Source organism: Salvelinus alpinus, chromosome 24 (assembly GCF_045679555.1).
Source record: "Salvelinus alpinus chromosome 24, SLU_Salpinus.1, whole genome shotgun sequence".
NCBI classification, from domain to species: Eukaryota; Metazoa; Chordata; class Actinopteri; order Salmoniformes; family Salmonidae; genus Salvelinus; species Salvelinus alpinus.
The window spans coordinates 38703518-38717610 of NC_092109.1; positions in this window are offsets into that span (position 1 = coordinate 38703518).

The window sequence follows — 14093 nt, forward strand, 5'->3', positions numbered from 1 at the left end:
TGTTAATTTACTTGTGTGGCTGTCAGCCAAATATTTGTAATATTGTAGTGGACATAGATGAGAAGAATGTGGGCGTGGCCAAATGCCAGGATGCAATTTTTCGTATTTATAATAAAATAATCATAATAATTGTATATCATTGTTATTATTGTAGGCCTATTTATTAGAGATCCTTCTTATTTATTAGGTTTCCCGAGTGGCGCTGTGGTCTAAGGCACCACCACCACATATATATGGATGACCTAATGGGTTATCTGATGTATTATAGATGACCTAATGGGTTACCTGATGTATATAGATGACCTAATGGGTTACCTGATGTATATAGATGACCTAATGGGTTACCTGATGTATATAGATGACCTAATGGGTTACCTGATGTATTATATATGGATGACCTAATGGGTTACCTGATGTATATAGATGACCTAATGGGTTACCTGATGTATATAGATGACCTAATGGGTTACCTGATGTATATAGATGACCTAATGGGTTACCTGATGTATTATAGATGACCTAATGGGTTACCTGATGTATTATAGATGACATAATGGGTTACCTGATGTATATAGATGACCTAATGGGTTACCTGATGTATTATAGATGACCTAATGGGTTACCTGATGTATTATAGATGACCTAATGGGTTACCTGATGTATATAGATGATCTAATGGGTTACCTGATGTATTATAGATGACCTAATGGGTTACCTGATGTATATAGATGACCTAATGGGTTACCTGATGTATATAGATGACCTAATGGGTTACCTGATGTATTATAGATGACCTAATGGGTTACCTGATGTATATAGATGATCTAATGGGTTACCTGATGTATTATAGATGACCTAATGGGTTACCTGATGTATATAGATGACCTAATGGGTTACCTGATGTATATAGATGACCTAATGGGTTACCTGATGTATATAGATGATCTAATGGGTTACCTGATGTATTATATATGACCTAATGGGTTACCTGATGTATTATAGATGACCTAATGGGTTACCTGATGTATTATAGATGACCTAATGGGTTACCTGATGTATTATAGATGACCTAATGGGTTACCTGATGTATATAGATGACCTAATGGGTTACCTGATGTATATAGATGACCTAATGGGTTACCCAATATATATAGATGACCTAATGGGTTACCTGATGTATATAGATGACCTAATGGGTTACCTGATGTATATAGATGACCTAATGGGTTACCCAATGTATATAGATGACCTAATGGGTTACTCAATATATATGGATGACCTAATGGGTTACCCAATATATATGGATGACCTAATGGGTTACCTGATGTATTATAGATGACCTAATGGGTTACCTGATGTATATAGATGACCTAATGGGTTACCTGATGTATATAGATGACCTAATGGGTTACCCAATATATATAGATGACCTAATGGGTTACCTGATGTATTATAGATGACCTAATGGGTTACCTGATGTATATAGATGACCTAATGGGTTACCTGATGTATATAGATGACCTAATGGGTTACCTGATGTATATAGATGACCTAATGGGTTACCTGATGTATATAGATGACCTAATGGGTTACCTGATGTATTATAGATGACTGGTACATTTCTCAAATGTCAGATCAATTCATATCTTCCCAGTCACTTGTCTTCCCGGTCACTTCCTAACGGAAACCCTGGTGTGTCTGTGTATGTCTGTGTTTGTTTGTGTGTATGTGTGTGTGTATGTGCAAAGCGTGCGTGCATGTGTGTGTGTGTGTTTCCATATCTTTATGTACTCATGTGATTGAGCACTCAGGATATTAGCAGCAGAGAGATATGGAATCTCACACTAGACAAACAGTGCATTCAGGAAGTATTTCAGACCCCTCGACCTTTTCCATATTTTGTTACGTTATGGCCTGATTCTAAAATGTATTAAATTGTCAATATACGTACAATACCACATAATGACAAAGCAAAAACAGTTAATTTTGTAAAAAAATATATATTTATAAAGAAATATTACATTTAGTATTCAGACCCTTTACTCAGTACTTTGTTGAAGCACCTTTGGCAGCGATTACAGCATCGAGTCTTCATGGGTATGACGCTACAAGCCTGGCACACCTGTATTTGGGGAGTTTTGCAGCACAGCTATTTTCAGGTCTCTCCAGAGATGTTTGATCAGGTTCAAGTCCGGGCTCTGGCTGGGCAACTCAAGGACATTCAGAGACTTGTCCCAAAGCCACTCCTGCATTGTCTTGGCTGTGTGCTTAGGGTCGTTGTCCTGTTAGAAGGTGAACTTTCTCCCCAGTCTGAGGTCCTGAGCGCTCTGGAGCAAGTTTTCATCAAGGATCTCTCTGTACTTTGCTCCGTTCATCTTTCCCTCGATCCTGACTAGTCTCCCAGTCCCTGCTGCTGAAAAACATTTCCACAGCATGATGCTGCCACCACCATGTTTCACCGTAGGGATGGTGCAAGGTTTCCTCCAGACGTGTCACTTGGCATTCAGGCCAAAGAATTCAATCTTGGTTTCATCAGACCAGAGAATCTTGTTTCTCATGGTCTGAGAGTCTTTAGGTGCCTTTTGGCAAACTTCGAACGGGCTGTTATGTGCCTTTTACTGAGGAGTGAGTTGCGTCTGACCACTCTACCATAAAGGCCTGTTTGGTGGAGTGACCATCGGGTTCTTGGTCACCTCCATGATCAAGGCCCTTCTCCCCCAATTACTCAGTTTGCTATAGGAAGAGTCTTGGTGGCTCCAAACTTCTTCCATTTAAGAATGTGTTCTTGGGGACCTTCAATGCTGCAGACATGTTTTGGTACCCTTCCTCAGATCTGTGCCTCGACACAATCCTATCTCAAAGCTCTACTGACTATTCCTTCGACCTCATGGCTTGGTTTTTGCTCTGACATGCACCCTCAACTGTGTGACCTTATATAAACAGGTGTGTGCCTTTCCAAATCATGTCAAATCAATTGACTTTACCACATGTGAACTCTAATCAAGTTGTAGAAACATCTCAAGAAAGATCAATGGAAACAGGATGCACCTGAGCTTAATTTCGAGTCTCATAGCAAAAGGTCTGAATACTAATGTAAATAAGGTATTTCTGTTTGTTTTTTATTTATTTTTTAATACATTTTGCTTTGTCATTATGGGGTATTGTGTGTAGATTGTTGAGGATTTAATTTAAAAAAAATCTATTTTAGAGTAAATGTGGAAAAGTCAAGGGGTCTGAGGACTTTTCGAATGCACAGTGTTTTATTACATAACTAAATTATGTATCTGTGTATGTGTGTTCACGCCAACTCAAATTACACACACTCACTATGCACCACGCATACACATACCACACTTAACAAATTCAATGCAATCAGTAATATAGTATTGTTGATTTAAAAATCCTGAGTGAAAGCTTATCTCCAGTGAACAGCAGAGGGCACCGTTGCAGAGGCTAACTGGGCTAACCGGTCTAACTGGGCTAACCGGTCTAACTGGACTCTGCCTGCAGAGGCTAACTGGGCTAACCGGTCTAACTGGGCTCTGCCTGCAGAGGCTAACCGGTCTAACTGGGCTAACTGGGCTAACTGGGCTCTGCTTGCAGAGGGGGAACAAAGACAGTCCCGCTGCAGTCAGTCAGCCGTACCAGTCAGTCAGCCGTACCAGTCAGTCAGCCGTACCAGTCAGTCAGCCGTACCAGTCAGTCAGCCATACCAGTCAGTCAGCCGTACCAGTCAGTCAGCCGTACCAGTCAGTCAGCCCTACCAGTCAGTCAGCCGTACCAGTCAGTCAGCCCTACCAGTCAGTCAGCCGTACCAGTCAGTCAGCCCTACCAGTCAGTCAGCCGTACCAGTCAGTCAGCCGTACCAGTCAGTCAGCCGTACCAGTCAGTCAGCCCTACCAGTCAGTCAGCCGTACCAGTAATTTCTTTGTGTCTGACTCTTCCTTCACACTTTATTATCTCCTTTTCTTTGTTACCTCTTCCTCCTCTTCCTCCTCTGCACCACCTCCTTCTCATCCTCCCCCTCTTCCTTTTCCACCTTCGTATCCTCCTCTTCCTCAATCTCTTTTGCCTCATCCCTCTTGTCCTCCTCTTGTTCCTCCTCCTCGTCTTTTTCTTCCTCCCCTTCCTAGGCTCCCCCCTCCTCTTTCTCCTCTTCCCGCTCCTCCTCTTCCTCATCTTCCCCCTTTCATCCTCCTCTTCCTCACCTTCCCCCTCCTCCTCTTCTACCTCTTCCCCGCCCTCTTCTTTCTCCTCTTTCCCCTATTCCTCTTCCTCATCTTCCCCCTCCTCATCTTCCTCCTTTTCTCCTCTTCCTCCTCTTCCCCTTCCTCCTTCTCCTCTTCCCCTTCCTCCTTCTCCTCTTCCCCCTCCTCCTCCTTAGTTCATAATCAAGCCTCTGATTAGTGGAATCAGGTGTGTAGTGCTAGGACAAAAACCAAAATGTGCAGAACCGGGATTAAGAAACACTGATATATGCTATCTCTGAGGTGAATGTGGACTACTCCAATACAAATGAAGAGAGCGAGAGAGAGAGAGAGAGAGAGAGAGAGAGAGAGAGAAGAGAGGGACAGAGGGAGGAAGGACAAGAGAGAGAGAGGACATTTAATGATTATAACATCAGTCACCACAGTGCTGATGACACATTCCTTGTGGTTGTTCTGGCCCCGTGACAGGCTGAGTAAGGTTAATTAAATAGTCAGTGTTAATAACGAGTAAGGTGACAGCTTTAGTAAGGTTATATAGTCAGGGATGGAGGGAGGGGTGGAGGGGAGGAGGCCCCCTCTCGTTAAGATCAAATCAAATCAAATTGTTTTTGGCACGTGCGCAGAATACAACAGGTGTAACAGGTGCTTAGTTACAAGCCCTTAACCAACAATGCTGTTTTAAGAAAAATAAGTGTCAAGTGAAAAATTGATAAGTAAAAAATTAAAAATAAATATTACAAATATTTAATAATATATTGCAAATATTTAAAGAGCAGCAGTAAAATAACAATAACGATGCTATATACAGGGGGTACCGGTACAGAGTCAATGTGGAGGCTATATACAGGGGGTACCGGTACAGAGTCAATGTGGAGGCTATATACAGGGGGTACCGGTACAGAGTCAATGTGGAGGCTATATACAGGGGGTACCGGTACCGAGTCAATGTGGAGGCTATATACAGGGGGTACCGGTACAGAGTCAATGTGGAGGCTATATACAGGGGGTACCGGTACAGAGTCAATGTGGAGGCTATATACAGGGGGTACCGGTACAGAGTCAATATGGAGGCTATATACAGGGGGGTACCGGTACAGAGTCAATGTGCGGGGGCACCGGTTAGTTGAGGTAATATGTACATGTAGGTAGAGTTATTAAAGTGACTATGCATAGATAATAACAGCTCTCAACCTGCTCCACTACAGCCCCGTCGATGAGAATGGGGGCGTGCTCGGTCCTCCTCTTCCTGTAGTCCACAATCATCTCCTTTGTCTCGATCACGTTTAGGGAGAGGTTGTTATCCTGGCACCACCCAGCCAGGTCTCTGACCTCCTCCTTACAGTCTCGACGTGTGCTATTGGCAAACGTAATGATGGTGTTGGAGTCGTGCCTGGCCGTGCAGTCAAAAGATGGTTGTATACCAAACAGCAGTTCATTTCTGAGTGTGACGTGTGACCCCGTCACTTCTCTGTGTTTAGACGATTGTGTGTGTGTGTGTGTGTGTGTGTGTGTGTGTGTGCGTGCGTGCGTGCGTGCGTGCGTGTGCGTGTCATCCCAGTGTTAGGTCAAGTTCAGCCATCTGCATCGAAGTAGTGGTCCTTGTACCTAGCATCGAGCATGGTGGCGACAGAATGCCACCGAATCGCTTGTTCACAGCCTCTAGTGGAGTACTTTTCCAAGTTAACCCAACCCTCTGTGTCAGCAGTTCTGTTGAGCAGGCGTTTCAATGCCATGACAGAGGGCATCACGTCTGCTGCAGACGCTGTTCAAGAGCTTATTTCTCCAGTCAGTTGGTCGAATGGAGCTTAGGAGTGTGTTCATGTTTCCAAGTTTCAAACATGTTCTCAAATGCCATTGAAATGGCAGCAACGGTATGAGAACCAACACATTCTTGAACATGCAACACGGTATTCCTCAGTACCAAATCCTTGTCGACCCACTGTTCTGTCAGACTCAGCATGCTCATGGGGCTGACATCGCTGGTCCAAATGTCAGTCGTGAAGCTAATAGCAGTGACTCCCATAGCAAGTAGCTCAATGATGTGTGTTCCAACAATACTGTGTTACTCCGGTAGGGCAACATCTAAAAAAGAGCACCTACTTGGTAGTGTGTACCGGTGCTCGACCAATCGGCGAAAGCCAACATCACCGACGATAGAGAACGGTTGATCGTCAAGGGCAATCAGCGTTAATGCTATTGAAGACATACCAGTAGACCCAGCCCCTATATCAGTGTGAATGCTTTTGAAGACACACCAGTAGACCCAGCCCCTATATCAGTGTGAATGCTATTGAAGACATACCAGTAGGCCCAGCCCCTATATCAGTGTGAATGCTATTGAAGACATACCAGTAGGCCCAGCCCCTATATCAGTGTGAATGCTATTGAAGACATACCAGTAGGCCTAGCCCCTATATCAGTGTGAATGCTATTGAAGACATACCAGTAGGCCCAGCCCCTATATCAGTGTGAATGCTATTGAAGACATACCAGTAGGCCTAGCCCCTATATCAGTGTGAATGCTATTGAAGACATACCAGTAGGCCCAGCCCCTATATCAGTGTGAATGCTATTGAAGACATACCAGTAGGCCTAGCCCCTATATCAGTGTGAATGCTATTGAAGACATACCAGTAGGCCCAGCCCCTATATCAGTGTGAATGTTATTGAAGACATACCAGTAGGCCTAGCCCCTATATCAGTGTGAATGCTATTGAAGACATACCAGTAGGCCCAGCCCCTATATCAGTGTGAATGCTATTGAAGACATACCAGTAGGCCTAGCCCCTATATCAGTGTGAATGTTATTGAAGACATACCAGTAGGCCCAGCCCCTATATCAGTGTGAATGTTATTGAAGACATACCAGCAGGCCCAGCCCCTATATCAGTGTGAATGCTATTGAAGACATACCAGTAGACCCAGCCCCTATATCAGTGTGAATGTTATTGAAGACATACCAGTAGGCCTAGCCCCTATATCAGTGTGAATGCTATTGAAGACACACCAGTAGGCCTAGCCCCTATATCAGTATGAATGTTATTAAAGACATACCTGTAGACCTAGCCCCTATATCAGTGTGAATGTTATTGAAGACACACCAGTAGGCCTAGCCCCTATATCAGTGTGAATGTTATTGAAGACATACCAGTAGGCCCAGCCCCTATATCAGTGTGAATGCTATTGAAGACATACCAGTAGGCCTAGCCCCTATATCAGTGTGAATGTTATTGAAGACATACCAGTAGGCCCAGCCCCTATATCAGTGTGAATGCTATTGAAGACATACCAGTAGACCTAGCCCCTATATCAGTGTGAATGCTATTGAAGACATACCAGTAGGAGTCCCTATATCAGTGTGAATGCTATTGAAGACATACCAGTAGGAGCCCCTATATCAGTGTGGATGCTATTGAAGACATACCAGCAGGCCTAGCCCCTATATCAGTGTGAATGCTATTGAAGACATACCAGTAGGAGCCCCTATATCAGTGTGAATGCTATTGAAGACATACCAGTAGGCCCAGCCCCTATATCAGTGTGAATGCTATTGAAGACATACCAGTAGGCATAGCCCCTATATCAGTGTGAATGCTATTGAAGACATACCAGTAGGCCCAGCCCCTATATCAGTGTGAATGCTATTGAAGACATACCAGTAGGCCTAGCCCCTATATCAGTGTGAATGCTATTGAAGACATACCAGTAGGCCCAGCCCCTATATCAGTGTGAATGCTATTGAAGACATACCAGTAGGCCTAGCCCCTATATCAGTGTGAATGCTATTGAAGACATACCAGTAGGCCCAGCCCCTATATCAGTGTGAATGCTATTGAAGACATACCAGTAGGCCTAGCCCCTATATCAGTGTGAATGCTATTGAAGACATACCAGTAGGCCCAGCCCTTATATCAGTGTGAATGCTATTGAAGACATACCAGTAGGCCTAGCCCCTATATCAGTGTGAATGCTATTGAAGACATACCAGTAGGCCCAGCCCCTATATCAGTGTGAATGTTATTGAAGACATACCTGTAGACCTAGCCCCTATATCAGTGTGAATGCTATTGAAGACATACCAGTAGACCCAGCCCCTATATCAGTGTGAATGTTATTGAAGACATACCAGTAGGCCTAGCCCCTATATCAGTGTGAATGCTATTGAAGACATACCAGTAGGCCCAGCCCCTATATCAGTGTGAATGCTATTGAAGACACACCAGTAGGCCTAGCCCCTATATCAGTGTGAATGCTATTGAAGACATACCAGCAGGCCCAGCCCCTATATCAGTATGAACGCTATTGAAGACATACCAGTAGGCCTAGCCCCTATATCAGTGTGAATGTTATTGAAGACATACCAGTAGGCCCAGCCCCTATATCAGTGTGAATGTTATTGAAGACATACCAGTAGGCCCAGCCCCTATATCAGTGTGAATGCTATTGAAGACATACCATTAGGCCTAGCCCCTATATCAGTGTGAATGCTATTGAAGACATACCAGTAGGCCCAGCCCCTATATCAGTGTGAATGCTATTGAAGACATACCAGTAGGCCTAGCCCCTATATCAGTGTGAATGCTATTGAAGACATACCAGTAGGCCCAGCCCCTATATCAGTGTGAATGCTATTGAAGACATACCAGTAGGCCTAGCCCCTATATCAGTGTGAATGCTATTGAAGACATACCAGTAGGCCCAGCCCCTATATCAGTGTGAATGCTATTGAAGACATACCAGTAGGCCTAGCCCCTATATCAGTGTGAATGCTATTGAAGACATACCAGTAGGAGTCCCTATATCAGTGTGAATGCTATTGAAGACATACCAGTAGGAGCCCCTATATCAGTGTGGATGCTATTGAAGACATACCAGCAGGCCTAGCCCCTATATCAGTGTGAATGCTATTGAAGACATACCAGTAGGAGCCCCTATATCAGTGTGAATGCTATTGAAGACATACCAGTAGGCCCAGCCCCTATATCAGTGTGAATGCTATTGAAGACATACCAGTAGGCATAGCCCCTATATCAGTGTGAATGCTATTGAAGACATACCAGTAGGCCCAGCCCCTATATCAGTGTGAATGCTATTGAAGACATACCAGTAGGCCTAGCCCCTATATCAGTGTGAATGCTATTGAAGACATACCAGTAGGCCCAGCCCCTATATCAGTGTGAATGCTATTGAAGACATACCAGTAGGCCTAGCCCCTATATCAGTGTGAATGCTATTGAAGACATACCAGTAGGCCCAGCCCCTATATCAGTGTGAATGCTATTGAAGACATACCAGTAGGCCTAGCCCCTATATCAGTGTGAATGCTATTGAAGACATACCAGTAGGCCCAGCCCTTATATCAGTGTGAATGCTATTGAAGACATACCAGTAGGCCTAGCCCCTATATCAGTGTGAATGCTATTGAAGACATACCAGTAGGCCCAGCCCCTATATCAGTGTGAATGTTATTGAAGACATACCTGTAGACCTAGCCCCTATATCAGTGTGAATGCTATTGAAGACATACCAGTAGACCCAGCCCCTATATCAGTGTGAATGTTATTGAAGACATACCAGTAGGCCTAGCCCCTATATCAGTGTGAATGCTATTGAAGACATACCAGTAGGCCCAGCCCCTATATCAGTGTGAATGCTATTGAAGACACACCAGTAGGCCTAGCCCCTATATCAGTGTGAATGCTATTGAAGACATACCAGCAGGCCCAGCCCCTATATCAGTATGAACGCTATTGAAGACATACCAGTAGGCCTAGCCCCTATATCAGTGTGAATGTTATTGAAGACATACCAGTAGGCCCAGCCCCTATATCAGTGTGAATGTTATTGAAGACATACCAGTAGGCCCAGCCCCTATATCAGTGTGAATGCTATTGAAGACATACCATTAGGCCTAGCCCCTATATCAGTGTGAATGCTATTGAAGACATACCAGTAGGCCCAGCCCCTATATCAGTGTGAATGCTATTGAAGACATACCAGTAGGCCTAGCCCCTATATCAGTGTGAATGCTATTGAAGACATACCAGTAGGCCCAGCCCCTATATCAGTGTGAATGCTATTGAAGACATACCAGTAGGCCTAGCCCCTATATCAGTGTGAATGCTATTGAAGACATACCAGTAGGCCCAGCCCCTATATCAGTGTGAATGCTATTGAAGACATACCAGTAGGCCTAGCCCCTATATCAGTGTGAATGCTATTGAAGACATACCAGTAGGCCTAGCCCCTATATCAGTGTGAATGCTATTGAAGACATACCAGTAGACCCAGCCCCTATATCAGTGTGAATGTTATTGAAGACATACCAGTAGGCCTAGCCCCTATATCAGTGTGAATGCTATTGAAGACATACCAGTAGGCCCAGCCCCTATATCAGTGTGAATGCTATTGAAGACACACCAGTAGGCCTAGCCCCTATATCAGTGTGAATGCTATTGAAGACATACCAGTAGACCTAGCCCCTATATCAGTGTGAATGCTATTGAAGACATACCAGTAGGAGCCCCTATATCAGTGTGAATGCTATTGAAGACATACCAGTAGGAGCCCCTATATCAGTGTGGATGCTATTGAAGACATACCAGCAGGCCTAGCCCCTATATCAGTGTGAATGCTATTGAAGACATACCAGTAGGAGCCCCTATATCAGTGTGAATGCTATTGAAGACATACCAGTAGGCCCAGCCCCTATATCAGTGTGAATGCTATTGAAGACATACCAGTAGGCATAGCCCCTATATCAGTGTGAATGCTATTGAAGACATACCAGTAGGCCCAGCCCCTATATCAGTGTGAATGCTATTGAAGACATACCAGTAGGCCTAGCCCCTATATCAGTGTGAATGCTATTGAAGACATACCAGTAGGCCCAGCCCTTATATCAGTGTGAATGCTATTGAAGACATACCAGTAGGCCTAGCCCCTATATCAGTGTGAATGCTATTGAAGACATACCAGTAGGCCCAGCCCCTATATCAGTGTGAATGTTATTGAAGACATACCTGTAGACCTAGCCCCTATATCAGTGTGAATGCTATTGAAGACATACCAGTAGACCCAGCCCCTATATCAGTGTGAATGTTATTGAAGACATACCAGTAGGCCTAGCCCCTATATCAGTGTGAATGCTATTGAAGACATACCAGTAGGCCCAGCCCCTATATCAGTGTGAATGCTATTGAAGACACACCAGTAGGCCTAGCCCCTATATCAGTGTGAATGCTATTGAAGACATACCAGCAGGCCCAGCCCCTATATCAGTATGAACGCTATTGAAGACATACCAGTAGGCCTAGCCCCTATATCAGTGTGAATGTTATTGAAGACATACCAGTAGGCCCAGCCCCTATATCAGTGTGAATGTTATTGAAGACATACCAGTAGGCCTAGCCCCTATATCAGTGTGAATGCTATTGAAGACATACCAGTAGGCCCAGCCCCTATATCAGTGTGAATGCTATTGAAGACACACCAGTAGGCCTAGCCCCTATATCAGTGTGAATGCTATTGAAGACATACCAGCAGGCCCAGCCCCTATATCAGTATGAACGCTATTGAAGACATACCAGTAGGCCTAGCCCCTATATCAGTGTGAATGTTATTGAAGACATACCAGTAGGCCCAGCCCCTATATCAGTGTGAATGTTATTGAAGACATACCAGTAGGCCCAGCCCCTATATCAGTGTGAATGTTATTGAAGACATACCAGTAGGCCCAGCCCCTATATCAGTGTGAATGCTATTGAAGACATACCAGTAGGCCTAGCCCCTATATCAGTGTGAATGCTATTGAAGACATACCAGTAGGCCCAGCCCCTATATCAGTGTGAATGCTATTGAAGACATACCAGTAGGCCTAGCCCCTATATCAGTGTGAATGCTATTGAAGACATACCAGCAGGCCCAGCCCCTATATCAGTGTGAATGCTATTGAAGACATACCAGTAGGAGCCCCTATATCAGTGTGAATGCTATTGAAGACATACCAGTAGGAGCCCCTATATCAGTGTGGATGCTATTGAAGACATACCAGCAGGCCTAGCCCCTATATCAGTGTGAATGCTATTGAAGACATACCAGTAGGAGCCCCTATATCAGTGTGAATGCTATTGAAGACATACCAGTAGGCCCAGCCCCTATATCAGTGTGAATGCTATTGAAGACATACCAGTAGGCATAGCCCCTATATCAGTGTGAATGCTATTGAAGACATACCAGTAGGCCCAGCCCCTATATCAGTGTGAATGCTATTGAAGACATACCAGTAGGCCTAGCCCCTATATCAGTGTGAATGCTATTGAAGACATACCAGTAGGCCCAGCCCCTATATCAGTGTGAATGCTATTGAAGACATACCAGTAGGCCTAGCCCCTATATCAGTGTGAATGCTATTGAAGACATACCAGTAGGCCCAGCCCCTATATCAGTGTGAATGCTATTGAAGACATACCAGTAGGCCTAGCCCCTATATCAGTGTGAATGCTATTGAAGACATACCAGTAGGCCCAGCCCTTATATCAGTGTGAATGCTATTGAAGACATACCAGTAGGCCTAGCCCCTATATCAGTGTGAATGCTATTGAAGACATACCAGTAGGCCCAGCCCCTATATCAGTGTGAATGTTATTGAAGACATACCTGTAGACCTAGCCCCTATATCAGTGTGAATGCTATTGAAGACATACCAGTAGACCCAGCCCCTATATCAGTGTGAATGTTATTGAAGACATACCAGTAGGCCTAGCCCCTATATCAGTGTGAATGCTATTGAAGACATACCAGTAGGCCCAGCCCCTATATCAGTGTGAATGCTATTGAAGACACACCAGTAGGCCTAGCCCCTATATCAGTGTGAATGCTATTGAAGACATACCAGCAGGCCCAGCCCCTATATCAGTATGAACGCTATTGAAGACATACCAGTAGGCCTAGCCCCTATATCAGTGTGAATGTTATTGAAGACATACCAGTAGGCCCAGCCCCTATATCAGTGTGAATGTTATTGAAGACATACCAGTAGGCCCAGCCCCTATATCAGTGTGAATGCTATTGAAGACATACCAGTAGGCCTAGCCCCTATATCAGTGTGAATGCTATTGAAGACATACCAGTAGGCCCAGCCCCTATATCAGTGTGAATGCTATTGAAGACATACCAGTAGGCCTAGCCCCTATATCAGTGTGAATGCTATTGAAGACATACCAGTAGGCCCAGCCCCTATATCAGTGTGAATGCTATTGAAGACATACCAGTAGGCCTAGCCCCTATATCAGTGTGAATGCTATTGAAGACATACCAGTAGGCCCAGCCCCTATATCAGTGTGAATGCTATTGAAGACATACCAGTAGGCCTAGCCCCTATATCAGTGTGAATGCTATTGAAGACATACCAGTAGGCCTAGCCCCTATATCAGTGTGAATGCTATTGAAGACATACCAGTAGACCCAGCCCCTATATCAGTGTGAATGTTATTGAAGACATACCAGTAGGCCTAGCCCCTATATCAGTGTGAATGCTATTGAAGACATACCAGTAGGCCCAGCCCCTATATCAGTGTGAATGCTATTGAAGACACACCAGTAGGCCTAGCCCCTATATCAGTGTGAATGCTATTGAAGACATACCAGTAGACCTAGCCCCTATATCAGTGTGAATGCTATTGAAGACATACCAGTAGGAGCCCCTATATCAGTGTGAATGCTATTGAAGACATACCAGTAGGAGCCCCTATATCAGTGTGGATGCTATTGAAGACATACCAGCAGGCCCAGCCCCTATATCAGTGTGAATGCTATTGAAGACATACCAGTAGGAGCCCCTATATCAGTGTGAATGCTATTGAAGACATACCAGTAGGCCCAGCC